Source organism: Brachyhypopomus gauderio, unplaced genomic scaffold (assembly GCF_052324685.1).
Source record: "Brachyhypopomus gauderio isolate BG-103 unplaced genomic scaffold, BGAUD_0.2 sc278, whole genome shotgun sequence".
Taxonomy (NCBI): domain Eukaryota; kingdom Metazoa; phylum Chordata; class Actinopteri; order Gymnotiformes; family Hypopomidae; genus Brachyhypopomus; species Brachyhypopomus gauderio.
This window is the reverse complement of record NW_027507099.1, coordinates 16,015-41,465: the sequence shown is the minus strand read 5'-3', so window position 1 is coordinate 41,465 and position 25,451 is coordinate 16,015. Positions and strand designations below refer to the sequence as shown.

The 25,451-nt window shown below is 41.5% G+C and overlaps 31 non-coding genes across 31 annotated transcripts; 18 read left to right on the top strand and 13 right to left on the bottom strand.

Annotated features, from left to right (window-relative positions):
• The first annotated feature begins 803 nt into the window (after nt 1-803).
• trnan-guu (transfer RNA asparagine (anticodon GUU)) lies at nt 804-877 on the top strand. Its single transcript has one exon. It is a non-coding gene; the product is annotated as a tRNA-Asn (tRNA).
• A 1,312-nt stretch (nt 878-2,189) lies between these two features.
• On the top strand, nt 2,190-2,263 carry trnan-guu (transfer RNA asparagine (anticodon GUU)). Its single transcript has one exon. It is a non-coding gene; the product is annotated as a tRNA-Asn (tRNA).
• Nucleotides 2,264-2,352: 89 nt separating this feature from the next.
• Nucleotides 2,353-2,425, bottom strand: trnak-cuu (transfer RNA lysine (anticodon CUU)). The gene has a single exon. It is a non-coding gene; the product is annotated as a tRNA-Lys (tRNA).
• A 1,154-nt stretch (nt 2,426-3,579) lies between these two features.
• On the top strand, nt 3,580-3,653 carry trnan-guu (transfer RNA asparagine (anticodon GUU)). Its single transcript has one exon. It is a non-coding gene; the product is annotated as a tRNA-Asn (tRNA).
• Nucleotides 3,654-3,742: 89 nt separating this feature from the next.
• On the bottom strand, nt 3,743-3,815 carry trnak-cuu (transfer RNA lysine (anticodon CUU)). Its single transcript has one exon. It is a non-coding gene; the product is annotated as a tRNA-Lys (tRNA).
• A 1,154-nt stretch (nt 3,816-4,969) lies between these two features.
• Nucleotides 4,970-5,043, top strand: trnan-guu (transfer RNA asparagine (anticodon GUU)). The gene has a single exon. It is a non-coding gene; the product is annotated as a tRNA-Asn (tRNA).
• Nucleotides 5,044-5,132: 89 nt separating this feature from the next.
• trnak-cuu (transfer RNA lysine (anticodon CUU)) lies at nt 5,133-5,205 on the bottom strand. Its single transcript has one exon. It is a non-coding gene; the product is annotated as a tRNA-Lys (tRNA).
• Nucleotides 5,206-6,359: 1,154 nt separating this feature from the next.
• On the top strand, nt 6,360-6,433 carry trnan-guu (transfer RNA asparagine (anticodon GUU)). Its single transcript has one exon. It is a non-coding gene; the product is annotated as a tRNA-Asn (tRNA).
• An 89-nt stretch (nt 6,434-6,522) lies between these two features.
• trnak-cuu (transfer RNA lysine (anticodon CUU)) lies at nt 6,523-6,595 on the bottom strand. Its single transcript has one exon. It is a non-coding gene; the product is annotated as a tRNA-Lys (tRNA).
• A 1,154-nt stretch (nt 6,596-7,749) lies between these two features.
• trnan-guu (transfer RNA asparagine (anticodon GUU)) lies at nt 7,750-7,823 on the top strand. Its single transcript has one exon. It is a non-coding gene; the product is annotated as a tRNA-Asn (tRNA).
• An 89-nt stretch (nt 7,824-7,912) lies between these two features.
• Nucleotides 7,913-7,985, bottom strand: trnak-cuu (transfer RNA lysine (anticodon CUU)). The gene has a single exon. It is a non-coding gene; the product is annotated as a tRNA-Lys (tRNA).
• Nucleotides 7,986-9,139: 1,154 nt separating this feature from the next.
• trnan-guu (transfer RNA asparagine (anticodon GUU)) lies at nt 9,140-9,213 on the top strand. The gene has a single exon. It is a non-coding gene; the product is annotated as a tRNA-Asn (tRNA).
• A 1,316-nt stretch (nt 9,214-10,529) lies between these two features.
• Nucleotides 10,530-10,603, top strand: trnan-guu (transfer RNA asparagine (anticodon GUU)). Its single transcript has one exon. It is a non-coding gene; the product is annotated as a tRNA-Asn (tRNA).
• An 89-nt stretch (nt 10,604-10,692) lies between these two features.
• On the bottom strand, nt 10,693-10,765 carry trnak-cuu (transfer RNA lysine (anticodon CUU)). The gene has a single exon. It is a non-coding gene; the product is annotated as a tRNA-Lys (tRNA).
• A 1,154-nt stretch (nt 10,766-11,919) lies between these two features.
• Nucleotides 11,920-11,993, top strand: trnan-guu (transfer RNA asparagine (anticodon GUU)). The gene has a single exon. It is a non-coding gene; the product is annotated as a tRNA-Asn (tRNA).
• A 1,316-nt stretch (nt 11,994-13,309) lies between these two features.
• trnan-guu (transfer RNA asparagine (anticodon GUU)) lies at nt 13,310-13,383 on the top strand. Its single transcript has one exon. It is a non-coding gene; the product is annotated as a tRNA-Asn (tRNA).
• An 89-nt stretch (nt 13,384-13,472) lies between these two features.
• trnak-cuu (transfer RNA lysine (anticodon CUU)) lies at nt 13,473-13,545 on the bottom strand. The gene has a single exon. It is a non-coding gene; the product is annotated as a tRNA-Lys (tRNA).
• A 1,138-nt stretch (nt 13,546-14,683) lies between these two features.
• On the top strand, nt 14,684-14,757 carry trnan-guu (transfer RNA asparagine (anticodon GUU)). Its single transcript has one exon. It is a non-coding gene; the product is annotated as a tRNA-Asn (tRNA).
• A 1,312-nt stretch (nt 14,758-16,069) lies between these two features.
• On the top strand, nt 16,070-16,143 carry trnan-guu (transfer RNA asparagine (anticodon GUU)). The gene has a single exon. It is a non-coding gene; the product is annotated as a tRNA-Asn (tRNA).
• An 89-nt stretch (nt 16,144-16,232) lies between these two features.
• Nucleotides 16,233-16,305, bottom strand: trnak-cuu (transfer RNA lysine (anticodon CUU)). The gene has a single exon. It is a non-coding gene; the product is annotated as a tRNA-Lys (tRNA).
• Nucleotides 16,306-17,459: 1,154 nt separating this feature from the next.
• trnan-guu (transfer RNA asparagine (anticodon GUU)) lies at nt 17,460-17,533 on the top strand. The gene has a single exon. It is a non-coding gene; the product is annotated as a tRNA-Asn (tRNA).
• An 89-nt stretch (nt 17,534-17,622) lies between these two features.
• Nucleotides 17,623-17,695, bottom strand: trnak-cuu (transfer RNA lysine (anticodon CUU)). The gene has a single exon. It is a non-coding gene; the product is annotated as a tRNA-Lys (tRNA).
• Nucleotides 17,696-18,849: 1,154 nt separating this feature from the next.
• On the top strand, nt 18,850-18,923 carry trnan-guu (transfer RNA asparagine (anticodon GUU)). The gene has a single exon. It is a non-coding gene; the product is annotated as a tRNA-Asn (tRNA).
• An 89-nt stretch (nt 18,924-19,012) lies between these two features.
• On the bottom strand, nt 19,013-19,085 carry trnak-cuu (transfer RNA lysine (anticodon CUU)). Its single transcript has one exon. It is a non-coding gene; the product is annotated as a tRNA-Lys (tRNA).
• Nucleotides 19,086-20,223: 1,138 nt separating this feature from the next.
• Nucleotides 20,224-20,297, top strand: trnan-guu (transfer RNA asparagine (anticodon GUU)). Its single transcript has one exon. It is a non-coding gene; the product is annotated as a tRNA-Asn (tRNA).
• Nucleotides 20,298-20,386: 89 nt separating this feature from the next.
• trnak-cuu (transfer RNA lysine (anticodon CUU)) lies at nt 20,387-20,459 on the bottom strand. Its single transcript has one exon. It is a non-coding gene; the product is annotated as a tRNA-Lys (tRNA).
• A 1,154-nt stretch (nt 20,460-21,613) lies between these two features.
• On the top strand, nt 21,614-21,687 carry trnan-guu (transfer RNA asparagine (anticodon GUU)). Its single transcript has one exon. It is a non-coding gene; the product is annotated as a tRNA-Asn (tRNA).
• A 1,312-nt stretch (nt 21,688-22,999) lies between these two features.
• trnan-guu (transfer RNA asparagine (anticodon GUU)) lies at nt 23,000-23,073 on the top strand. Its single transcript has one exon. It is a non-coding gene; the product is annotated as a tRNA-Asn (tRNA).
• An 89-nt stretch (nt 23,074-23,162) lies between these two features.
• Nucleotides 23,163-23,235, bottom strand: trnak-cuu (transfer RNA lysine (anticodon CUU)). Its single transcript has one exon. It is a non-coding gene; the product is annotated as a tRNA-Lys (tRNA).
• Nucleotides 23,236-24,389: 1,154 nt separating this feature from the next.
• Nucleotides 24,390-24,463, top strand: trnan-guu (transfer RNA asparagine (anticodon GUU)). Its single transcript has one exon. It is a non-coding gene; the product is annotated as a tRNA-Asn (tRNA).
• Nucleotides 24,464-24,552: 89 nt separating this feature from the next.
• Nucleotides 24,553-24,625, bottom strand: trnak-cuu (transfer RNA lysine (anticodon CUU)). Its single transcript has one exon. It is a non-coding gene; the product is annotated as a tRNA-Lys (tRNA).
• Nucleotides 24,626-25,451: the final 826 nt, after the last annotated feature.

Genomic DNA, 25,451 nt, shown 5'->3' with positions numbered 1-25,451 from the left:
AAAGTAAAACATGTACTCTGTCCTGATAAAATTTTGAGCATGTGCATTTCACCTTGGGATTTAAAGTGTTTCCCTTTAGTCTGAGTACATCAGCTGAAGGCAGCTTAACTTCTTTTTTGGTTCTTGAAGTCTTTTTTTATTCTCATCCGAAAGGCATAGCCTATTCTGTTCCAGAAAACATTGGGGATTCCAATGTATCAATGACCTAGTTGGGAAAATAATTGCTGAACTCTGTAATGATCCTGATCTCAGCAGTACCAAGTGCCACAAAGGTCCACAAATCAGTTTACTCATGTATTTTATTGCCTATGGTTTGGTTTGTAAATGTGTGTTGGTGATATGGATGCATTCATGATAGCACATTTTCTGGACAAAATGCGTCTTGGAGCAGCTCCTGCAGTGCTTCCATCAAATCTGTTTTGAATAGGTTTTGGGTGCATTTTCACAAATAATTTCAAAAGCGTCTTATCTAAGACGACATAACCCTGCAACTGAAGGCAAGGGAGCTACACTGTGTAAACTGGTGAAAATCATACACATTCCGATGACTGGTGGACAAAAGGATCAAAACTTTGACAGGAAAAGGGTCTACAAACTGACCTTTTGTTTGAAGACCTGGAGGTCTTGACAAGTGAGAAATTGAAGGAAGGGCGAATTTTAGACAAGCTAGCAGAAAAGTGTGAGTGACATTGATGTTGCATCCTTTATGCATTGGCTCATTTCATCAAAAGCCAGCAAACAGGAGGAATGTGCTTGTTGGGTTTTTCTTTTGAGGAAGAACTATGTAAGCACAGCAGCATCTGGTCTCTGTGGCGCAATCGGTTAGCGCGTTCGGCTGTTAACCGAAAGGATGGTGGTTCGAGCCCACCCAGGGACGATGTATGTTCCTTTCTCTTCTTTTTTAGACGTATTTTGTGCAAACAGATTAACTAAATTTCAACATTTCACTCAAACAAATCAGCCTCTCGCCCAACAGCTCGAACTCACGACCCTGAGATTAAGAGTCTCATGCTCTACCGACTGAGCTAGCCGGGCGATTTTTGTTGGACCCCAAAGGCACTTGCTGTCGCCACATGTTGACATGTTGAGCAGGACCTGAGCTATGTTTGTGGAATTTGTGCAGAAATTAAAGACCTTCACCCTTAAACATTCACTAAACCTGGTGCATGATCTCACATCCCAGAGATTGAGAATCTGGCAAACTAACAATCGAACTGGTCAGGTAACAGCAGCATTTGAAGTGGGGTCAAAAAGGTACCATTAAAGGCACTTGACATCCCAGCTCAGTTTCGTTGCATAGCCTCTTTATAGTTGTTGAAAAAACGTTTTGTAGCGGAAGAAAACATTAATTTACTGGAAGACAATCCATTGATCACTCTTAATATCAAAGTAAAACATGTACTCTGTCCTGATAAAATTTTGAGCATGTGCATTTCACCTTGGGATTTAAAGTGTTTCCCTTTAGTCTGAGTACATCAGCTGAAGGCAGCTTAACTTCTTTTTTGGTTCTTGAAGTCTTTTTTTATTCTCATCCGAAAGGCATAGCCTATTCTGTTCCAGAAAACATTGGGGATTCCAATGTATCAATGACCTAGTTGGGAAAATAATTGCTGAACTCTGTAATGATCCTGATCTCAGCAGTACCAAGTGCCACAAAGGTCCACAAATCAGTTTACTCATGTATTTTATTGCCTATGGTTTGGTTTGTAAATGTGTGTTGGTGATATGGATGCATTCATGATAGCACATTTCCTGGACAAAATGCGTCTTGGAGCAGCTCCTGCAGTGCTTCCATCAAATCTGTTTTGAATAGGTTTTGGGTGCATTTTCATAAATAATTTCAAAAGCGTCTTATCTAAGAGGACATAACCCTGCAACTGAAGGCAAGGGAGCTACACTGTGTAAACTGGTGAAAATCATACACATTCCGATGACTGGTGGACAAAAGGATCAAAACTTTGACAGGAAAAGGGTCTACAAACTGACCTTTTGTTTGAAGACCTGGAGGTCTTGACAAGTGAGAAATTGAAGGAAGGGCGAATTTTAGACAAGCTAGCAGAAAAGTGTGAGTGACATTGATGTTGCATCCTTTATGCATTGGCTCATTTCATCAAAAGCCAGCAAACAGGAGGAATGTGCTTGTTGGGTTTTTCTTTTGAGGAAGAACTATGTAAGCACAGCAGCATCTGGTCTCTGTGGCGCAATCGGTTAGCGCGTTCGGCTGTTAACCGAAAGGATGGTGGTTCGAGCCCACCCAGGGACGATGTATGTTCCTTTCTCTTCTTTTTTAGACGTATTTTGTGCAAACAGATTAACTAAATTTCAACATTTCACTCAAACAAATCAGCCTCTCGCCCAACGTGGGGCTCGAACCCACGACCCTGAGATTAAGAGTCTCATGCTCTACCGACTGAGCTAGCCGGGCGATTTTTGTAGGACCCCAAAGGCACTTGCTGTCGCCACATGTTGACATGTTGAGCAGGACCTGAGCTATGTTTGTGGAATTTGTGCAGAAACTAAAGACCTTCACCCTTAAACATTCACTAAACCTGGTGCATGATCTCACATCCCAGAGATTGAGAATCTGGCAAACTAACAATCGAACTGGTCAGGTAACAGCAGCATTTGAAGTGGGGTCAAAAATGTACCATTAAAGGCACTTGACATCTCAGCTCAGTTTCGTTGCATAGCCTCTTTATAGTTGTTGAAAAAACGTTTTGTAGCGGAAGAAAACATTCATTTACTGGAAGACAATCTAGTGATCGCTCTTAATATCAAAGTAAAACATGTACTCTGTCCTGATAAAATTTTGAGCATGTGCATTTCACCTTGGGATTTAAAGTGTTTCCCTTTAGTCTGAGTACATCAGCTGAAGGCAGCTTAACTTCTTTTTTGGTTCTTGAAGTCTTTTTTTATTCTCATCCGAAAGGCATAGCCTATTCTGTTCCAGAAAACATTGGGGATTCCAATGTATCAATGACCTAGTTGGGAAAATAATTGCTGAACTCTGTAATGATCCTGATCTCAGCAGTACCAAGTGCCACAAAGGTCCACAAATCAGTTTACTCATGTATTTTATTGCCTATGGTTTGGTTTGTAAATGTGTGTTGGTGATATGGATGCATTCATGATAGCACATTTTCTGGACAAAATGCGTCTTGGAGCAGCTCCTGCAGTGCTTCCATCAAATCTGTTTTGAATAGGTTTTGGGTGCATTTTCACAAATAATTTCAAAAGCGTCTTATCTAAGAGGACATAACCCTGCAACTGAAGGCAAGGGAGCTACACTGTGTAAACTGGTGAAAATCATACACATTCCGATGACTGGTGGACAAAAGGATCAAAACTTTGACAGGAAAAGGGTCTACAAACTGACCTTTTGTTTGAAGACCTGCAGGTCTTGACAAGTGAGAAATTGAAGGAAGGGCGAATTTTAGACAAGCTAGCAGAAAAGTGTGAGTGACATTGATGTTGCATCCTTTATGCATTGGCTCATTTCATCAAAAGCCAGCAAACAGGAGGAATGTGCTTGTTGGGTTTTTCTTTTGAGGAAGAACTATGTAAGCACAGCAGCATCTGGTCTCTGTGGCGCAATCGGTTAGCGCGTTCGGCTGTTAACCGAAAGGATGGTGGTTCGAGCCCACCCAGGGACGATGTATGTTCCTTTCTCTTCTTTTTTAGACGTATTTTGTGCAAACAGATTAACTAAATTTCAACATTTCACTCAAACAAATCAGCCTCTCGCCCAACGTGGGGCTCGAACCCACGACCCTGAGATTAAGAGTCTCATGCTCTACCGACTGAGCTAGCCGGGCGATTTTTGTAAGACCCCAAAGGCACTTGCTGTCGCCACATGTTGACATGTTGAGCAGGACCTGAGCTATGTTTGTGGAATTTGTGCAGAAATTAAAGACCTTCACCCTTAAACATTCACTAAACCTGGTGCATGATCTCACATCCCAGAGATTGAGAATCTGGCAAACTAACAATCGAACTGGTCAGGTAACAGCAGCATTTGAAGTGGGGTCAAAAAGGTACCATTAAAGGCACTTGACATCCCAGCTCAGTTTCGTTGCATAGCCTCTTTATAGTTGTTGAAAAAACGTTTTGTAGCGGAAGAAAACATTAATTTACTGGAAGACAATCCAGTGATCGCTCTTAATATCAAAGTAAAACATGTACTCTGTCCTGATAAAATTTTGAGCATGTGCATTTCACCTTGGGATTTAAAGTGTTTCCCTTTAGTCTGAGTACATCAGCTGAAGGCAGCTTAACTTCTTTTTTGGTTCTTGAAGTCTTTTTTTATTCTCATCCGAAAGGCATAGCCTATTCTGTTCCAGAAAACATTGGGGATTCCAATGTATCAATGACCTAGTTGGGAAAATAATTGCTGAACTCTGTAATGATCCTGATCTCAGCAGTACCAAGTGCCACAAAGGTCCACAAATCAGTTTACTCATGTATTTTATTGCCTATGGTTTGGTTTGTAAATGTGTGTTGGTGATATGGATGCATTCATGATAGCACATTTTCTGGACAAAATGCGTCTTGGAGCAGCTCCTGCAGTGCTTCCATCAAATCTGTTTTGAATAGGTTTTGGGTGCATTTTCACAAATAATTTCAAAAGCGTCTTATCTAAGACGACATAACCCTGCAACTGAAGGCAAGGGAGCTACACTGTGTAAACTGGTGAAAATCATACACATTCCGATGACTGGTGGACAAAAGGATCAAAACTTTGACAGGAAAAGGGTCTACAAACTGACCTTTTGTTTGAAGACCTGCAGGTCTTGACAAGTGAGAAATTGAAGGAAGGGCGAATTTTAGACAAGCTAGCAGAAAAGTGTGAGTGACATTGATGTTGCATCCTTTATGCATTGGCTCATTTCATCAAAAGCCAGCAAACAGGAGGAATGTGCTTGTTGGGTTTTTCTTTTGAGGAAGAACTATGTAAGCACAGCAGCATCTGGTCTCTGTGGCGCAATCGGTTAGCGCGTTCGGCTGTTAACCGAAAGGATGGTGGTTCGAGCCCACCCAGGGACGATGTATGTTCCTTTCTCTTCTTTTTTAGACGTATTTTGTGCAAACAGATTAACTAAATTTCAACATTTCACTCAAACAAATCAGCCTCTCGCCCAACGTGGGGCTCGAACCCACGACCCTGAGATTAAGAGTCTCATGCTCTACCGACTGAGCTAGCCGGGCGATTTTTGTAGGACCCCAAAGGCACTTGCTGTCGCCACATGTTGACATGTTGAGCAGGACCTGAGCTATGTTTGTGGAATTTGTGCAGAAACTAAAGACCTTCACCCTTAAACATTCACTAAACCTGGTGCATGATCTCACATCCCAGAGATTGAGAATCTGGCAAACTAACAATCGAACTGGTCAGGTAACAGCAGCATTTGAAGTGGGGTCAAAAATGTACCATTAAAGGCACTTGACATCTCAGCTCAGTTTCGTTGCATAGCCTCTTTATAGTTGTTGAAAAAACGTTTTGTAGCGGAAGAAAACATTAATTTACTGGAAGACAATCTAGTGATCGCTCTTAATATCAAAGTAAAACATGTACTCTGTCCTGATAAAATTTTGAGCATGTGCATTTCACCTTGGGATTTAAAGTGTTTCCCTTTAGTCTGAGTACATCAGCTGAAGGCAGCTTAACTTCTTTTTTGGTTCTTGAAGTCTTTTTTTATTCTCATCCGAAAGGCATAGCCTATTCTGTTCCAGAAAACATTGGGGATTCCAATGTATCAATGACCTAGTTGGGAAAATAATTGCTGAACTCTGTTATGATCCTGATCTCAGCAGTACCAAGTGCCACAAAGGTCCACAAATCAGTTTACTCATGTATTTTATTGCCTATGGTTTGGTTTGTAAATGTGTGTTGGTGATATGGATGCATTCATGATAGCACATTTTCTGGACAAAATGCGTCTTGGAGCAGCTCCTGCAGTGCTTCCATCAAATCTGTTTTGAATAGGTTTTGGGTGCATTTTCACAAATAATTTCAAAAGCGTCTTATCTAAGAGGACATAACCCTGCAACTGAAAGCAAGGGAGCTACTCTGTGTAAACTGGTGAAAATCATACACATTCCGGTGACTGGTGGACAAAAGGATCAAAACTTTGACAGGAAAAGGGTCTACAAACTGACCTTTTGTTTGAAGACCTGCAGGTCTTGACAAGTGAGAAATTGAAGGAAGGGCGAATTTTAGACAAGCTAGCAGAAAAGTGTGAGTGACATTGATGTTGCATCCTTTATGCATTGGCTCATTTCATCAAAAGCCAGCAAACAGGAGGAATGTGCTTGTTGGGTTTTTCTTTTGAGGAAGAACTATGTAAGCACAGCAGCATCTGGTCTCTGTGGCGCAATCGGTTAGCGCGTTCGGCTGTTAACCGAAAGGATGGTGGTTCGAGCCCACTCAGGGACGATGTATGTTCCTTTCTCTTCTTTTTTAGACGTATTTTGTGCAAACAGATTAACTAAATTTCAACATTTCACTCAAACAAATCAGCCTCTCGCCCAACGTGGGGCTCGAACCCACGACCCTGAGATTAAGAGTCTCATGCTCTACCGACTGAGCTAGCCGGGCGATTTTTGTAGGACCCCAAAGGCACTTGCTGTCGCCACATGTTGACATGTTGAGCAGGACCTGAGCTATGTTTGTGGAATTTGTGCAGAAACTAAAGACCTTCACCCTTAAACATTCACTAAACCTGGTGCATGATCTCACATCCCAGAGATTGAGAATCTGGCAAACTAACAATCGAACTGGTCAGGTAACAGCAGCATTTGAAGTGGGGTCAAAAATGTACCATTAAAGGCACTTGACATCTCAGCTCAGTTTCGTTGCATAGCCTCTTTATAGTTGTTGAAAAAACGTTTTGTAGCGGAAGAAAACATTAATTTACTGGAAGACAATCTAGTGATCGCTCTTAATATCAAAGTAAAACATGTACTCTGTCCTGATAAAATTTTGAGCATGTGCATTTCACCTTGGGATTTAAAGTGTTTCCCTTTAGTCTGAGTACATCAGCTGAAGGCAGCTTAACTTCTTTTTTGGTTCTTGAAGTCTTTTTTTATTCTCATCCGAAAGGCATAGCCTATTCTGTTCCAGAAAACATTGGGGATTCCAATGTATCAATGACCTAGTTGGGAAAATAATTGCTGAACTCTGTAATGATCCTGATCTCAGCAGTACCAAGTGCCACAAAGGTCCACAAATCAGTTTACTCATGTATTTTATTGCCTATGGTTTGGTTTGTAAATGTGTGTTGGTGATATGGATGCATTCATGATAGCACATTTTCTGGACAAAATGCGTCTTGGAGCAGCTCCTGCAGTGCTTCCATCAAATCTGTTTTGAATAGGTTTTGGGTGCATTTTCACAAATAATTTCAAAAGCGTCTTATCTAAGAGGACATAACCCTGCAACTGAAGGCAAGGGAGCTACACTGTGTAAACTGGTGAAAATCATACACATTCCGATGACTGGTGGACAAAAGGATCAAAACTTTGACAGGAAAAGGGTCTACAAACTGACCTTTTGTTTGAAGACCTGCAGGTCTTGACAAGTGAGAAATTGAAGGAAGGGCGAATTTTAGACAAGCTAGCAGAAAAGTGTGAGTGACATTGATGTTGCATCCTTTATGCATTGGCTCATTTCATCAAAAGCCAGCAAACAGGAGGAATGTGCTTGTTGGGTTTTTCTTTTGAGGAAGAACTATGTAAGCACAGCAGCATCTGGTCTCTGTGGCGCAATCGGTTAGCGCGTTCGGCTGTTAACCGAAAGGATGGTGGTTCGAGCCCACCCAGGGACGATGTATGTTCCTTTCTCTTCTTTTTTAGACGTATTTTGTGCAAACAGATTAACTAAATTTCAACATTTCACTCAAACAAATCAGCCTCTCGCCCAACGTGGGGCTCGAACCCACGACCCTGAGATTAAGAGTCTCATGCTCTACCGACTGAGCTAGCCGGGCGATTTTTGTAGGACCCCAAAGGCACTTGCTGTCGCCACATGTTGACATGTTGAGCAGGACCTGAGCTATGTTTGTGGAATTTGTGCAGAAATTAAAGACCTTCACCCTTAAACATTCACTAAACCTGGTGCATGATCTCACATCCCAGAGATTGAGAATCTGGCAAACTAACAATCGAACTGGTCAGGTAACAGCAGCATTTGAAGTGGGGTCAAAAAGGTACCATTAAAGGCACTTGACATCCCAGCTCAGTTTCGTTGCATAGCCTCTTTATAGTTGTTGAAAAAACGTTTTGTAGCGGAAGAAAACATTAATTTACTGGAAGACAATCCAGTGATCGCTCTTAATATCAAAGTAAAACATGTACTCTGTCCTGATAAAATTTTGAGCATGTGCATTTCACCTTGGGATTTAAAGTGTTTCCCTTTAGTCTGAGTACATCAGCTGAAGGCAGCTTAACTTCTTTTTTGGTTCTTGAAGTCTTTTTTTATTCTCATCCGAAAGGCATAGCCTATTCTGTTCCAGAAAACATTGGGGATTCCAATGTATCAATGACCTAGTTGGGAAAATAATTGCTGAACTCTGTAATGATCCTGATCTCAGCAGTACCAAGTGCCACAAAGGTCCACAAATCAGTTTACTCATGTATTTTATTGCCTATGGTTTGGTTTGTAAATGTGTGTTGGTGATATGGATGCATTCATGATAGCACATTTTCTGGACAAAATGCGTCTTGGAGCAGCTCCTGCAGTGCTTCCATCAAATCTGTTTTGAATAGGTTTTGGGTGCATTTTCACAAATAATTTCAAAAGCGTCTTATCTAAGACGACATAACCCTGCAACTGAAGGCAAGGGAGCTACACTGTGTAAACTGGTGAAAATCATACACATTCCGATGACTGGTGGACAAAAGGATCAAAACTTTGACAGGAAAAGGGTCTACAAACTGACCTTTTGTTTGAAGACCTGCAGGTCTTGACAAGTGAGAAATTGAAGGAAGGGCGAATTTTAGACAAGCTAGCAGAAAAGTGTGAGTGACATTGATGTTGCATCCTTTATGCATTGGCTCATTTCATCAAAAGCCAGCAAACAGGAGGAATGTGCTTGTTGGGTTTTTCTTTTGAGGAAGAACTATGTAAGCACAGCAGCATCTGGTCTCTGTGGCGCAATCGGTTAGCGCGTTCGGCTGTTAACCGAAAGGATGGTGGTTCGAGCCCACCCAGGGACGATGTATGTTCCTTTCTCTTCTTTTTTAGACGTATTTTGTGCAAACAGATTAACTAAATTTCAACATTTCACTCAAACAAATCAGCCTCTCGCCCAACATGGGGCTCGAACCCACGACCCTGAGATTAAGAATCTCATGCTGTACTGACTGAGCTAGCCGGGCGATTTTTGTAGGACCCCAAAGGCACTTGCTGTCGCCACATGTTGACATGTTGAGCAGGACCTGAGCTATGTTTGTGGAATTTGTGCAGAAATTAAAGACCTTCACCCTTAAACATTCACTAAACCTGGTGCATGATCTCACATCCCAGAGATTGAGAATCTGGCAAATCAACAATCGAACTGGTCAGGTAACAGCAGCATTTGAAGTGGGGTCAAAAAGGTACCATTAAAGGCACTTGACATCCCAGCTCAGTTTCGTTGCATAGCCTCTTTATAGTTGTTGAAAAAACGTTTTGTAGCGGAAGAAAACATTAATTTACTGGAAGACAATCCAGTGATCGCTCTTAATATCAAAGTAAAACATGTACTCTGTCCTGATAAAATTTTGAGCATGTGCATTTCACCTTGGGATTTAAAGTGTTTCCCTTTAGTCTGAGTACATCAGCTGAAGGCAGCTTAACTTCTTTTTTGGTTCTTGAAGTCTTTTTTTATTCTCATCCGAAAGGCATAGCCTATTCTGTTCCAGAAAACATTGGGGATTCCAATGTATCAATGACCTAGTTGGGAAAATAATTGCTGAACTCTGTAATGATCCTGATCTCAGCAGTACCAAGTGCCACAAAGGTCCACAAATCAGTTTACTCATGTATTTTATTGCCTATGGTTTGGTTTGTAAATGTGTGTTGGTGATATGGATGCATTCATGATAGCACATTTTCTGGACAAAATGCGTCTTGGAGCAGCTCCTGCAGTGCTTCCATCAAATCTGTTTTGAATAGGTTTTGGGTGCATTTTCACAAATAATTTCAAAAGCGTCTTATCTAAGACGACATAACCCTGCAACTGAAGGCAAGGGAGCTACACTGTGTAAACTGGTGAAAATCATACACATTCCGATGACTGGTGGACAAAAGGATCAAAACTTTGACAGGAAAAGGGTCTACAAACTGACCTTTTGTTTGAAGACCTGCAGGTCTTGACAAGTCAGAAATTGAAGGAAGGGCGAATTTTAGACAAGCTAGCAGAAAAGTGTGAGTGACATTGATGTTGCATCCTTTATGCATTGGCTCATTTCATCAAAAGCCAGCAAACAGGAGGAATGTGCTTGTTGGGTTTTTCTTTTGAGGAAGAACTATGTAAGCACAGCAGCATCTGGTCTCTGTGGCGCAATCGGTTAGCGCGTTCGGCTGTTAACCGAAAGGATGGTGGTTCGAGCCCACCCAGGGACGATGTATGTTCCTTTCTCTTCTTTTTTAGACGTATTTTGTGCAAACAGATTAACTAAATTTCAACATTTCACTCAAACAAATCAGCCTCTCGCCCAACGTGGGGCTCCAACCCACGACCCTGAGATTAAGAGTCTCATGCTCTACCGACTGAGCTAGCCGGGCGATTTTTGTAGGACCCCAAAGGCACTTGCTGTCACCACATGTTGACATGTTGAGCAGGACCTGAGCTATGTTTGTGGAATTTGTGCAGAAATTAAAGACCTTCACCCTTAAACATTCACTAAACCTGGTGCATGATCTCACATCCCAGAGATTGAGAATCTGGCAAACTAACAATCGAACTGGTCAGGTAACAGCAGCATTTGAAGTGGGGTCAAAAAGGTACCATTAAAGGCACTTGACATCCCAGCTCAGTTTCGTTGCATAGCCTCTTTATAGTTGTTGAAAAAACGTTTTGTAGCGGAAGAAAACATTAATTTACTGGAAGACAATCCAGTGATCGCTCTTAATATCAAAGTAAAACATGTACTCTGTCCTGATAAAATTTTGAGCATGTGCATTTCACCTTGGGATTTAAAGTGTTTCCCTTTAGTCTGAGTACATCAGCTGAAGGCAGCTTAACTTCTTTTTTGGTTCTTGAAGTCTTTTTTTATTCTCATCCGAAAGGCATAGCCTATTCTGTTCCAGAAAACATTGGGGATTCCAATGTATCAATGACCTAGTTGGGAAAATAATTGCTGAACTCTGTAATGATCCTGATCTCAGCAGTACCAAGTGCCACAAAGGTCCACAAATCAGTTTACTCATGTATTTTATTGCCTATGGTTTGGTTTGTAAATGTGTGTTGGTGATATGTATGCATTCATGATAGCACATTTTCTGGACAAAATGCGTCTTGGAGCAGCTCCTGCAGTGCTTCCATCAAATCTGTTTTGAATAGGTTTTGGGTGCATTTTCACAAATAATTTGAAAAGCGTCTTATCTAAGAGGACATAACCCTGCAACTGAATGCAAGGGAGCTACACTGTGTAAACTGGTGAAAATCATACACATTCCGATGACTGGTGGACAAAAGGATCAAAACTTTGACAGGAAAAGGGTCTACAAACTGACCTTTTGTTTGAAGACCTGCAGGTCTTGACAAGTGAGAAATTGAAGGAAGGGCGAATTTTAGACAAGCTAGCAGAAAAGTGTGAGTGACATTGATGTTGCATCCTTTATGCATTGGCTCATTTCATCAAAAGCCAGCAAACAGGAGGAATGTGCTTGTTGGGTTTTTCTTTTGAGGAAGAACTATGTAAGCACAGCAGCATCTGGTCTCTGTGGCGCAATCGGTTAGCGCGTTCGGCTGTTAACCGAAAGGATGGTGGTTCGAGCCCACCCAGGGACGATGTATGTTCCTTTCTCTTCTTTTTTAGACGTATTTTGTGCAAACAGATTAACTAAATTTCAACATTTCACTCAAACAAATCAGCCTCTCGCCCAACGTGGGGCTCAAACTCACGACCCTGAGATTAAGAGTCTCATGCTCTACCGACTGAGCTAGCCGGGCGATTTTTGTAGGACCCCAAAGGCACTTGCTGTCGCCACATGTTGACATGTTGAGCAGGACCTGAGCTATGTTTGTGGAATTTGTGCAGAAACTAAAGACCTTCACCCTTAAACATTCACTAAACCTGGTGCATGATCTCACATCCCAGAGATTGAGAATCTGGCAAACTAACAATCGAACTGGTCAGGTAACAGCAGCATTTGAAGTGGGGTCAAAAATGTACCATTAAAGGCACTTGACATCTCAGCTCAGTTTCGTTGCATAGCCTCTTTATAGTTGTTGAAAAAACGTTTTGTAGCGGAAGAAAACATTCATTTACTGGAAGACAATCTAGTGATCGCTCTTAATATCAAAGTAAAACATGTACTCTGTCCTGATAAAATTTTGAGCATGTGCATTTCACCTTGGGATTTAAAGTGTTTCCCTTTAGTCTGAGTACATCAGCTGAAGGCAGCTTAACTTCTTTTTTGGTTCTTGAAGTCTTTTTTTATTCTCATCCGAAAGGCATAGCCTATTCTGTTCCAGAAAACATTGGGGATTCCAATGTATCAATGACCTAGTTGGGAAAATAATTGCTGAACTCTGTTATGATCCTGATCTCAGCAGTACCAAGTGCCACAAAGGTCCACAAATCAGTTTACTCATGTATTTTATTGCCTATGGTTTGGTTTGTAAATGTGTGTTGGTGATATGGATGCATTCATGATAGCACATTTTCTGGACAAAATGCGTCTTGGAGCAGCTCCTGCAGTGCTTCCATCAAATCTGTTTTGAATAGGTTTTGGGTGCATTTTCACAAATAATTTCAAAAGCGTCTTATCTAAGAGGACATAACCCTGCAACTGAAAGCAAGGGAGCTACTCTGTGTAAACTGGTGAAAATCATACACATTCCGATGACTGGTGGACAAAAGGATCAAAACTTTGACAGGAAAAGGGTCTACAAACTGACCTTTTGTTTGAAGACCTGCAGGTCTTGACAAGTGAGAAATTGAAGGAAGGGCGAATTTTAGACAAGCTAGCAGAAAAGTGTGAGTGACATTGATGTTGCATCCTTTATGCATTGGCTCATTTCATCAAAAGCCAGCAAACAGGAGGAATGTGCTTGTTGGGTTTTTCTTTTGAGGAAGAACTATGTAAGCACAGCAGCATCTGGTCTCTGTGGCGCAATCGGTTAGCGCGTTCGGCTGTTAACCGAAAGGATGGTGGTTCGAGCCCACTCAGGGACGATGTATGTTCCTTTCTCTTCTTTTTTAGACGTATTTTGTGCAAACAGATTAACTAAATTTCAACATTTCACTCAAACAAATCAGCCTCTCGCCCAACGTGGGGCTCGAACCCACGACCCTGAGATTAAGAGTCTCATGCTCTACCGACTGAGCTAGCCGGGCGATTTTTGTAGGACCCCAAAGGCACTTGCTGTCGGCACATGTTGACATGTTGAGCAGGACCTGAGCTATGTTTGTGGAATTTGTGCAGAAACTAAAGACCTTCACCCTTAAACATTCACTAAACCTGGTGCATGATCTCACATCCCAGAGATTGAGAATCTGGCAAACTAACAATCGAACTGGTCAGGTAACTGGTCAAAAAGGTACCATTAAAGGCACTTGACATCCCAGCTCAGTTTCGTTGCATAGCCTCTTTATAGTTGTTGAAAAAACGTTTTGTAGCGGAAGAAAACATTAATTTACTGGAAGACAATCCATTGATCACTCTTAATATCAAAGTAAAACATGTACTCTGTCCTGATAAAATTTTGAGCATGTGCATTTCACCTTGGGATTTAAAGTGTTTCCCTTTAGTCTGAGTACATCAGCTGAAGGCAGCTTAACTTCTTTTTTGGTTCTTGAAGTCTTTTTTTATTCTCATCCGAAAGGCATAGCCTATTCTGTTCCAGAAAACATTGGGGATTCCAATGTATCAATGACCTAGTTGGGAAAATAATTGCTGAACTCTGTAATGATCCTGATCTCAGCAGTACCAAGTGCCACAAAGGTCCACAAATCAGTTTACTCATGTATTTTATTGCCTATGGTTTGGTTTGTAAATGTGTGTTGGTGATATGGATGCATTCATGATAGCACATTTCCTGGACAAAATGCGTCTTGGAGCAGCTCCTGCAGTGCTTCCATCAAATCTGTTTTGAATAGGTTTTGGGTGCATTTTCATAAATAATTTCAAAAGCGTCTTATCTAAGAGGACATAACCCTGCAACTGAAGGCAAGGGAGCTACACTGTGTAAACTGGTGAAAATCATACACATTCCGATGACTGGTGGACAAAAGGATCAAAACTTTGACAGGAAAAGGGTCTACAAACTGACCTTTTGTTTGAAGACCTGGAGGTCTTGACAAGTGAGAAATTGAAGGAAGGGCGAATTTTAGACAAGCTAGCAGAAAAGTGTGAGTGACATTGATGTTGCATCCTTTATGCATTGGCTCATTTCATCAAAAGCCAGCAAACAGGAGGAATGTGCTTGTTGGGTTTTTCTTTTGAGGAAGAACTATGTAAGCACAGCAGCATCTGGTCTCTGTGGCGCAATCGGTTAGCGCGTTCGGCTGTTAACCGAAAGGATGGTGGTTCGAGCCCACCCAGGGACGATGTATGTTCCTTTCTCTTCTTTTTTAGACGTATTTTGTGCAAACAGATTAACTAAATTTCAACATTTCACTCAAACAAATCAGCCTCTCGCCCAACAGCTCGAACTCACGACCCTGAGATTAAGAGTCTCATGCTCTACCGACTGAGCTAGCCGGGCGATTTTTGTAGGACCCCAAAGGCACTTGCTGTCGCCACATGTTGACATGTTGAGCAGGACCTGAGCTATGTTTGTGGAATTTGTGCAGAAATTAAAGACCTTCACCCTTAAACATTCACTAAACCTGGTGCATGATCTCACATCCCAGAGATTGAGAATCTGGCAAACTAACAATCGAACTGGTCAGGTAACAGCAGCATTTGAAGTGGGGTCAAAAAGGTACCATTAAAGGCACTTGACATCCCAGCTCAGTTTCGTTGCATAGCCTCTTTATAGTTGTTGAAAAAACGTTTTGTAGCGGAAGAAAACATTAATTTACTGGAAGACAATCCAGTGATCGCTCTTAATATCAAAGTAAAACATGTACTCTGTCCTGATAAAATTTTGAGCATGTGCATTTCACCTTGGGATTTAAAGTGTTTCCCTTTAGTCTGAGTACATCAGCTGAAGGCAGCTTAACTTCTTTTTTGGTTCTTGAAGTCTTTTTTTATTCTCATCCGAAAGGCATAGCCTATTCTGTTCCAGAAAACATTGGGGATTCCAATGTATCAATGACCTAGTTGGGAAAATAATTGCTGAACTCTGTAATGATCCTGATCTCAGCAGTACCAAGTGCCACAAAGGTCCACAAATCAGTTTACTCATGTATTTTATTGCCTATGGTTTGGTTTGTAAATGTGTGTTGGTGATATGGATGCATTCATGATAGCACATTTTCTGGACAAAATGCGTCTTGGAGCAGCTCCTGCAGTGCTTCCATCAAATCTGTTTTGAATAGGTTTTGGGTGCATTTTCACAAATAATTTCAAAAGCGTCTTATCTAAGACGACATAACCCTGCAACTGAAGGCAAGGGAGCTACACTGTGTAAACTGGTGAAAATCATACACATTCCGATGACTGGTGGACAAAAGGATCAAAACTTTGACAGGAAAAGGGTCTACAAACTGACCTTTTGTTTGAAGACCTGCAGGTCTTGACAAGTCAGAAATTGAAGGAAGGGCGAATTTTAGACAAGCTAGCAGAAAAGTGTGAGTGACATTGATGTTGCATCCTTTATGCATTGGCTCATTTCATCAAAAGCCAGCAAACAGGAGGAATGTGCTTGTTGGGTTTTTCTTTTGAGGAAGAACTATGTAAGCACAGCAGCATCTGGTCTCTGTGGCGCAATCGGTTAGCGCGTTCGGCTGTTAACCGAAAGGATGGTGGTTCGAGCCCACCCAGGGACGATGTATGTTCCTTTCTCTTCTTTTTTAGACGTATTTTGTGCAAACAGATTAACTAAATTTCAACATTTCACTCAAACAAATCAGCCTCTCGCCCAACGTGGGGCTCCAACCCACGACCCTGAGATTAAGAGTCTCATGCTCTACCGACTGAGCTAGCCGGGCGATTTTTGTAGGACCCCAAAGGCACTTGCTGTCACCACATGTTGACATGTTGAGCAGGACCTGAGCTATGTTTGTGGAATTTGTGCAGAAATTAAAGACCTTCACCCTTAAACATTCACTAAACCTGGTGCATGATCTCACATCCCAGAGATTGAGAATCTGGCAAACTAACAATCGAACTGGTCAGGTAACAGCAGCATTTGAAGTGGGGTCAAAAAGGTACCATTAAAGGCACTTGACATCCCAGCTCAGTTTCGTTGCATAGCCTCTTTATAGTTGTTGAAAAAACGTTTTGTAGCGGAAGAAAACATTAATTTACTGGAAGACAATCCAGTGATCGCTCTTAATATCAAAGTAAAACATGTACTCTGTCCTGATAAAATTTTGAGCATGTGCATTTCACCTTGGGATTTAAAGTGTTTCCCTTTAGTCTGAGTACATCAGCTGAAGGCAGCTTAACTTCTTTTTTGGTTCTTGAAGTCTTTTTTTATTCTCATCCGAAAGGCATAGCCTATTCTGTTCCAGAAAACATTGGGGATTCCAATGTATCAATGACCTAGTTGGGAAAATAATTGCTGAACTCTGTAATGATCCTGATCTCAGCAGTACCAAGTGCCACAAAGGTCCACAAATCAGTTTACTCATGTATTTTATTGCCTATGGTTTGGTTTGTAAATGTGTGTTGGTGATATGTATGCATTCATGATAGCACATTTTCTGGACAAAATGCGTCTTGGAGCAGCTCCTGCAGTGCTTCCATCAAATCTGTTTTGAATAGGTTTTGGGTGCATTTTCACAAATAATTTGAAAAGCGTCTTATCTAAGAGGACATAACCCTGCAACTGAATGCAAGGGAGCTACACTGTGTAAACTGGTGAAAATCATACACATTCCGATGACTGGTGGACAAAAGGATCAAAACTTTGACAGGAAAAGGGTCTACAAACTGACCTTTTGTTTGAAGACCTGCAGGTCTTGACAAGTGAGAAATTGAAGGAAGGGCGAATTTTAGACAAGCTAGCAGAAAAGTGTGAGTGACATTGATGTTGCATCCTTTATGCATTGGCTCATTTCATCAAAAGCCAGCAAACAGGAGGAATGTGCTTGTTGGGTTTTTCTTTTGAGGAAGAACTATGTAAGCACAGCAGCATCTGGTCTCTGTGGCGCAATCGGTTAGCGCGTTCGGCTGTTAACCGAAAGGATGGTGGTTCGAGCCCACCCAGGGACGATGTATGTTCCTTTCTCTTCTTTTTTAGACGTATTTTGTGCAAACAGATTAACTAAATTTCAACATTTCACTCAAACAAATCAGCCTCTCGCCCAACGTGGGGCTCGAACTCACGACCCTGAGATTAAGAGTCTCATGCTCTACCGACTGAGCTAGCCGGGCGATTTTTGTAGGACCCCAAAGGCACTTGCTGTCGCCACATGTTGACATGTTGAGCAGGACCTGAGCTATGTTTGTGGAATTTGTGCAGAAACTAAAGACCTTCACCCTTAAACATTCACTAAACCTGGTGCATGATCTCACATCCCAGAGATTGAGAATCTGGCAAACTAACAATCGAACTGGTCAGGTAACAGCAGCATTTGAAGTGGGGTCAAAAATGTACCATTAAAGGCACTTGACATCTCAGCTCAGTTTCGTTGCATAGCCTCTTTATAGTTGTTGAAAAAACGTTTTGTAGCGGAAGAAAACATTCATTTACTGGAAGACAATCTAGTGATCGCTCTTAATATCAAAGTAAAACATGTACTCTGTCCTGATAAAATTTTGAGCATGTGCATTTCACCTTGGGATTTAAAGTGTTTCCCTTTAGTCTGAGTACATCAGCTGAAGGCAGCTTAACTTCTTTTTTGGTTCTTGAAGTCTTTTTTTATTCTCATCCGAAAGGCATAGCCTATTCTGTTCCAGAAAACATTGGGGATTCCAATGTATCAATGACCTAGTTGGGAAAATAATTGCTGAACTCTGTTATGATCCTGATCTCAGCAGTACCAAGTGCCACAAAGGTCCACAAATCAGTTTACTCATGTATTTTATTGCCTATGGTTTGGTTTGTAAATGTGTGTTGGTGATATGGATGCATTCATGATAGCACATTTTCTGGACAAAATGCGTCTTGGAGCAGCTCCTGCAGTGCTTCCATCAAATCTGTTTTGAATAGGTTTTGGGTGCATTTTCACAAATAATTTCAAAAGCGTCTTATCTAAGAGGACATAACCCTGCAACTGAAAGCAAGGGAGCTACTCTGTGTAAACTGGTGAAAATCATACACATTCCGATGACTGGTGGACAAAAGGATCAAAACTTTGACAGGAAAAGGGTCTACAAACTGACCTTTTGTTTGAAGACCTGCAGGTCTTGACAAGTGAGAAATTGAAGGAAGGGCGAATTTTAGACAAGCTAGCAGAAAAGTGTGAGTGACATTGATGTTGCATCCTTTATGCATTGGCTCATTTCATCAAAAGCCAGCAAACAGGAGGAATGTGCTTGTTGGGTTTTTCTTTTGAGGAAGAACTATGTAAGCACAGCAGCATCTGGTCTCTGTGGCGCAATCGGTTAGCGCGTTCGGCTGTTAACCGAAAGGATGGTGGTTCGAGCCCACTCAGGGACGATGTATGTTCCTTTCTCTTCTTTTTTAGACGTATTTTGTGCAAACAGATTAACTAAATTTCAACATTTCACTCAAACAAATCAGCCTCTCGCCCAACGTGGGGCTCGAACCCACGACCCTGAGATTAAGAGTCTCATGCTCTACCGACTGAGCTAGCCGGGCGATTTTTGTAGGACCCCAAAGGCACTTGCTGTCGGCACATGTTGACATGTTGAGCAGGACCTGAGCTATGTTTGTGGAATTTGTGCAGAAACTAAAGACCTTCACCCTTAAACATTCACTAAACCTGGTGCATGATCTCACATCCCAGAGATTGAGAATCTGGCAAACTAACAATCGAACTGGTCAGGTAACTGGTCAAAAAGGTACCATTAAAGGCACTTGACATCCCAGCTCAGTTTCGTTGCATAGCCTCTTTATAGTTGTTGAAAAAACGTTTTGTAGCGGAAGAAAACATTAATTTACTGGAAGACAATCCATTGATCACTCTTAATATCAAAGTAAAACATGTACTCTGTCCTGATAAAATTTTGAGCATGTGCATTTCACCTTGGGATTTAAAGTGTTTCCCTTTAGTCTGAGTACATCAGCTGAAGGCAGCTTAACTTCTTTTTTGGTTCTTGAAGTCTTTTTTTATTCTCATCCGAAAGGCATAGCCTATTCTGTTCCAGAAAACATTGGGGATTCCAATGTATCAATGACCTAGTTGGGAAAATAATTGCTGAACTCTGTAATGATCCTGATCTCAGCAGTACCAAGTGCCACAAAGGTCCACAAATCAGTTTACTCATGTATTTTATTGCCTATGGTTTGGTTTGTAAATGTGTGTTGGTGATATGGATGCATTCATGATAGCACATTTCCTGGACAAAATGCGTCTTGGAGCAGCTCCTGCAGTGCTTCCATCAAATCTGTTTTGAATAGGTTTTGGGTGCATTTTCATAAATAATTTCAAAAGCGTCTTATCTAAGAGGACATAACCCTGCAACTGAAGGCAAGGGAGCTACACTGTGTAAACTGGTGAAAATCATACACATTCCGATGACTGGTGGACAAAAGGATCAAAACTTTGACAGGAAAAGGGTCTACAAACTGACCTTTTGTTTGAAGACCTGGAGGTCTTGACAAGTGAGAAATTGAAGGAAGGGCGAATTTTAGACAAGCTAGCAGAAAAGTGTGAGTGACATTGATGTTGCATCCTTTATGCATTGGCTCATTTCATCAAAAGCCAGCAAACAGGAGGAATGTGCTTGTTGGGTTTTTCTTTTGAGGAAGAACTATGTAAGCACAGCAGCATCTGGTCTCTGTGGCGCAATCGGTTAGCGCGTTCGGCTGTTAACCGAAAGGATGGTGGTTCGAGCCCACCCAGGGACGATGTATGTTCCTTTCTCTTCTTTTTTAGACGTATTTTGTGCAAACAGATTAACTAAATTTCAACATTTCACTCAAACAAATCAGCCTCTCGCCCAACGTGGGGCTCGAACCCACGACCCTGAGATTAAGAGTCTCATGCTCTACCGACTGAGCTAGCCGGGCGATTTTTGTAGGACCCCAAAGGCACTTGCTGTCGCCACATGTTGACATGTTGAGCAGGACCTGAGCTATGTTTGTGGAATTTGTGCAGAAACTAAAGACCTTCACCCTTAAACATTCACTAAACCTGGTGCATGATCTCACATCCCAGAGATTGAGAATCTGGCAAACTAACAATCGAACTGGTCAGGTAACAGCAGCATTTGAAGTGGGGTCAAAAATGTACCATTAAAGGCACTTGACATCTCAGCTCAGTTTCGTTGCATAGCCTCTTTATAGTTGTTGAAAAAACGTTTTGTAGCGGAAGAAAACATTCATTTACTGGAAGACAATCTAGTGATCGCTCTTAATATCAAAGTAAAACATGTACTCTGTCCTGATAAAATTTTGAGCATGTGCATTTCACCTTGGGATTTAAAGTGTTTCCCTTTAGTCTGAGTACATCAGCTGAAGGCAGCTTAACTTCTTTTTTGGTTCTTGAAGTCTTTTTTTATTCTCATCCGAAAGGCATAGCCTATTCTGTTCCAGAAAACATTGGGGATTCCAATGTATCAATGACCTAGTTGGGAAAATAATTGCTGAACTCTGTAATGATCCTGATCTCAGCAGTACCAAGTGCCACAAAGGTCCACAAATCAGTTTACTCATGTATTTTATTGCCTATGGTTTGGTTTGTAAATGTGTGTTGGTGATATGGATGCATTCATGATAGCACATTTTCTGGACAAAATGCGTCTTGGAGCAGCTCCTGCAGTGCTTCCATCAAATCTGTTTTGAATAGGTTTTGGGTGCATTTTCACAAATAATTTCAAAAGCGTCTTATCTAAGACGACATAACCCTGCAACTGAAGGCAAGGGAGCTACACTGTGTAAACTGGTGAAAATCATACACATTCCGATGACTGGTGGACAAAAGGATCAAAACTTTGACAGGAAAAGGGTCTACAAACTGACCTTTTGTTTGAAGACCTGGAGGTCTTGACAAGTGAGAAATTGAAGGAAGGGCGAATTTTAGACAAGCTAGCAGAAAAGTGTGAGTGACATTGATGTTGCATCCTTTATGCATTGGCTCATTTCATCAAAAGCCAGCAAACAGGAGGAATGTGCTTGTTGGGTTTTTCTTTTGAGGAAGAACTATGTAAGCACAGCAGCATCTGGTCTCTGTGGCGCAATCGGTTAGCGCGTTCGGCTGTTAACCGAAAGGATGGTGGTTCGAGCCCACCCAGGGACGATGTATGTTCCTTTCTCTTCTTTTTTAGACGTATTTTGTGCAAACAGATTAACTAAATTTCAACATTTCACTCAAACAAATCAGCCTCTCGCCCAACAGCTCGAACTCACGACCCTGAGATTAAGAGTCTCATGCTCTACCGACTGAGCTAGCCGGGCGATTTTTGTTGGACCCCAAAGGCACTTGCTGTCGCCACATGTTGACATGTTGAGCAGGACCTGAGCTATGTTTGTGGAATTTGTGCAGAAATTAAAGACCTTCACCCTTAAACATTCACTAAACCTGGTGCATGATCTCACATCCCAGAGATTGAGAATCTGGCAAACTAACAATCGAACTGGTCAGGTAACAGCAGCATTTGAAGTGGGGTCAAAAAGGTACCATTAAAGGCACTTGACATCCCAGCTCAGTTTCGTTGCATAGCCTCTTTATAGTTGTTGAAAAAACGTTTTGTAGCGGAAGAAAACATTAATTTACTGGAAGACAATCCATTGATCACTCTTAATATCAAAGTAAAACATGTACTCTGTCCTGATAAAATTTTGAGCATGTGCATTTCACCTTGGGATTTAAAGTGTTTCCCTTTAGTCTGAGTACATCAGCTGAAGGCAGCTTAACTTCTTTTTTGGTTCTTGAAGTCTTTTTTTATTCTCATCCGAAAGGCATAGCCTATTCTGTTCCAGAAAACATTGGGGATTCCAATGTATCAATGACCTAGTTGGGAAAATAATTGCTGAACTCTGTAATGATCCTGATCTCAGCAGTACCAAGTGCCACAAAGGTCCACAAATCAGTTTACTCATGTATTTTATTGCCTATGGTTTGGTTTGTAAATGTGTGTTGGTGATATGGATGCATTCATGATAGCACATTTCCTGGACAAAATGCGTCTTGGAGCAGCTCCTGCAGTGCTTCCATCAAATCTGTTTTGAATAGGTTTTGGGTGCATTTTCATAAATAATTTCAAAAGCGTCTTATCTAAGAGGACATAACCCTGCAACTGAAGGCAAGGGAGCTACACTGTGTAAACTGGTGAAAATCATACACATTCCGATGACTGGTGGACAAAAGGATCAAAACTTTGACAGGAAAAGGGTCTACAAACTGACCTTTTGTTTGAAGACCTGGAGGTCTTGACAAGTGAGAAATTGAAGGAAGGGCGAATTTTAGACAAGCTAGCAGAAAAGTGTGAGTGACATTGATGTTGCATCCTTTATGCATTGGCTCATTTCATCAAAAGCCAGCAAACAGGAGGAATGTGCTTGTTGGGTTTTTCTTTTGAGGAAGAACTATGTAAGCACAGCAGCATCTGGTCTCTGTGGCGCAATCGGTTAGCGCGTTCGGCTGTTAACCGAAAGGATGGTGGTTCGAGCCCACCCAGGGACGATGTATGTTCCTTTCTCTTCTTTTTTAGACGTATTTTGTGCAAACAGATTAACTAAATTTCAACATTTCACTCAAACAAATCAGCCTCTCGCCCAACGTGGGGCTCGAACCCACGACCCTGAGATTAAGAGTCTCATGCTCTACCGACTGAGCTAGCCGGGCGATTTTTGTAGGACCCCAAAGGCACTTGCTGTCGCCACATGTTGACATGTTGAGCAGGACCTGAGCTATGTTTGTGGAATTTGTGCAGAAACTAAAGACCTTCACCCTTAAACATTCACTAAACCTGGTGCATGATCTCACATCCCAGAGATTGAGAATCTGGCAAACTAACAATCGAACTGGTCAGGTAACAGCAGCATTTGAAGTGGGGTCAAAAATGTACCATTAAAGGCACTTGACATCTCAGCTCAGTTTCGTTGCATAGCCTCTTTATAGTTGTTGAAAAAACGTTTTGTAGCGGAAGAAAACATTCATTTACTGGAAGACAATCTAGTGATCGCTCTTAATATCAAAGTAAAACATGTACTCTGTCCTGATAAAATTTTGAGCATGTGCATTTCACCTTGGGATTTAAAGTGTTTCCCTTTAGTCTGAGTACATCAGCTGAAGGCAGCTTAACTTCTTTTTTGGTTCTTGAAGTCTTTTTTTATTCTCATCCGAAAGGCATAGCCTATTCTGTTCCAGAAAACATTGGGGATTCCAATGTATCAATGACCTAGTTGGGAAAATAATTGCTGAACTCTGTAATGATCCTGATCTCAGCAGTACCAAGTGCCACAAAGGTCCACAAATCAGTTTACTCATGTATTTTATTGCCTATGGTTTGGTTTGTAAATGTGTGTTGGTGATATGGATGCATTCATGATAGCACATTTTCTGGACAAAATGCGTCTTGGAGCAGCTCCTGCAGTGCTTCCATCAAATCTGTTTTGAATAGGTTTTGGGTGCATTTTCACAAATAATTTCAAAAGCGTCTTATCTAAGAGGACATAACCCTGCAACTGAAGGCAAGGGAGCTACACTGTGTAAACTGGTGAAAATCATACACATTCCGATGACTGGTGGACAAAAGGATCAAAACTTTGACAGGAAAAGGGTCTACAAACTGACCTTTTGTTTGAAGACCTGCAGGTCTTGACAAGTGAGAAATTGAAGGAAGGGCGAATTTTAGACAAGCTAGCAGAAAAGTGTGAGTGACATTGATGTTGCATCCTTTATGCATTGGCTCATTTCATCAAAAGCCAGCAAACAGGAGGAATGTGCTTGTTGGGTTTTTCTTTTGAGGAAGAACTATGTAAGCACAGCAGCATCTGGTCTCTGTGGCGCAATCGGTTAGCGCGTTCGGCTGTTAACCGAAAGGATGGTGGTTCGAGCCCACCCAGGGACGATGTATGTTCCTTTCTCTTCTTTTTTAGACGTATTTTGTGCAAACAGATTAACTAAATTTCAACATTTCACTCAAACAAATCAGCCTCTCGCCCAACGTGGGGCTCGAACCCACGACCCTGAGATTAAGAGTCTCATGCTCTACCGACTGAGCTAGCCGGGCGATTTTTGTAAGACCCCAAAGGCACTTGCTGTCGCCACATGTTGACATGTTGAGCAGGACCTGAGCTATGTTTGTGGAATTTGTGCAGAAATTAAAGACCTTCACCCTTAAACATTCACTAAACCTGGTGCATGATCTCACATCCCAGAGATTGAGAATCTGGCAAACTAACAATCGAACTGGTCAGGTAACAGCAGCATTTGAAGTGGGGTCAAAAAGGTACCATTAAAGGCACTTGACATCCCAGCTCAGTTTCGTTGCATAGCCTCTTTATAGTTGTTGAAAAAACGTTTTGTAGCGGAAGAAAACATTAATTTACTGGAAGACAATCCAGTGATCGCTCTTAATATCAAAGTAAAACATGTACTCTGTCCTGATAAAATTTTGAGCATGTGCATTTCACCTTGGGATTTAAAGTGTTTCCCTTTAGTCTGAGTACATCAGCTGAAGGCAGCTTAACTTCTTTTTTGGTTCTTGAAGTCTTTTTTTATTCTCATCCGAAAGGCATAGCCTATTCTGTTCCAGAAAACATTGGGGATTCCAATGTATCAATGACCTAGTTGGGAAAATAATTGCTGAACTCTGTAATGATCCTGATCTCAGCAGTACCAAGTGCCACAAAGGTCCACAAATCAGTTTACTCATGTATTTTATTGCCTATGGTTTGGTTTGTAAATGTGTGTTGGTGATATGGATGCATTCATGATAGCACATTTTCTGGACAAAATGCGTCTTGGAGCAGCTCCTGCAGTGCTTCCATCAAATCTGTTTTGAATAGGTTTTGGGTGCATTTTCACAAATAATTTCAAAAGCGTCTTATCTAAGA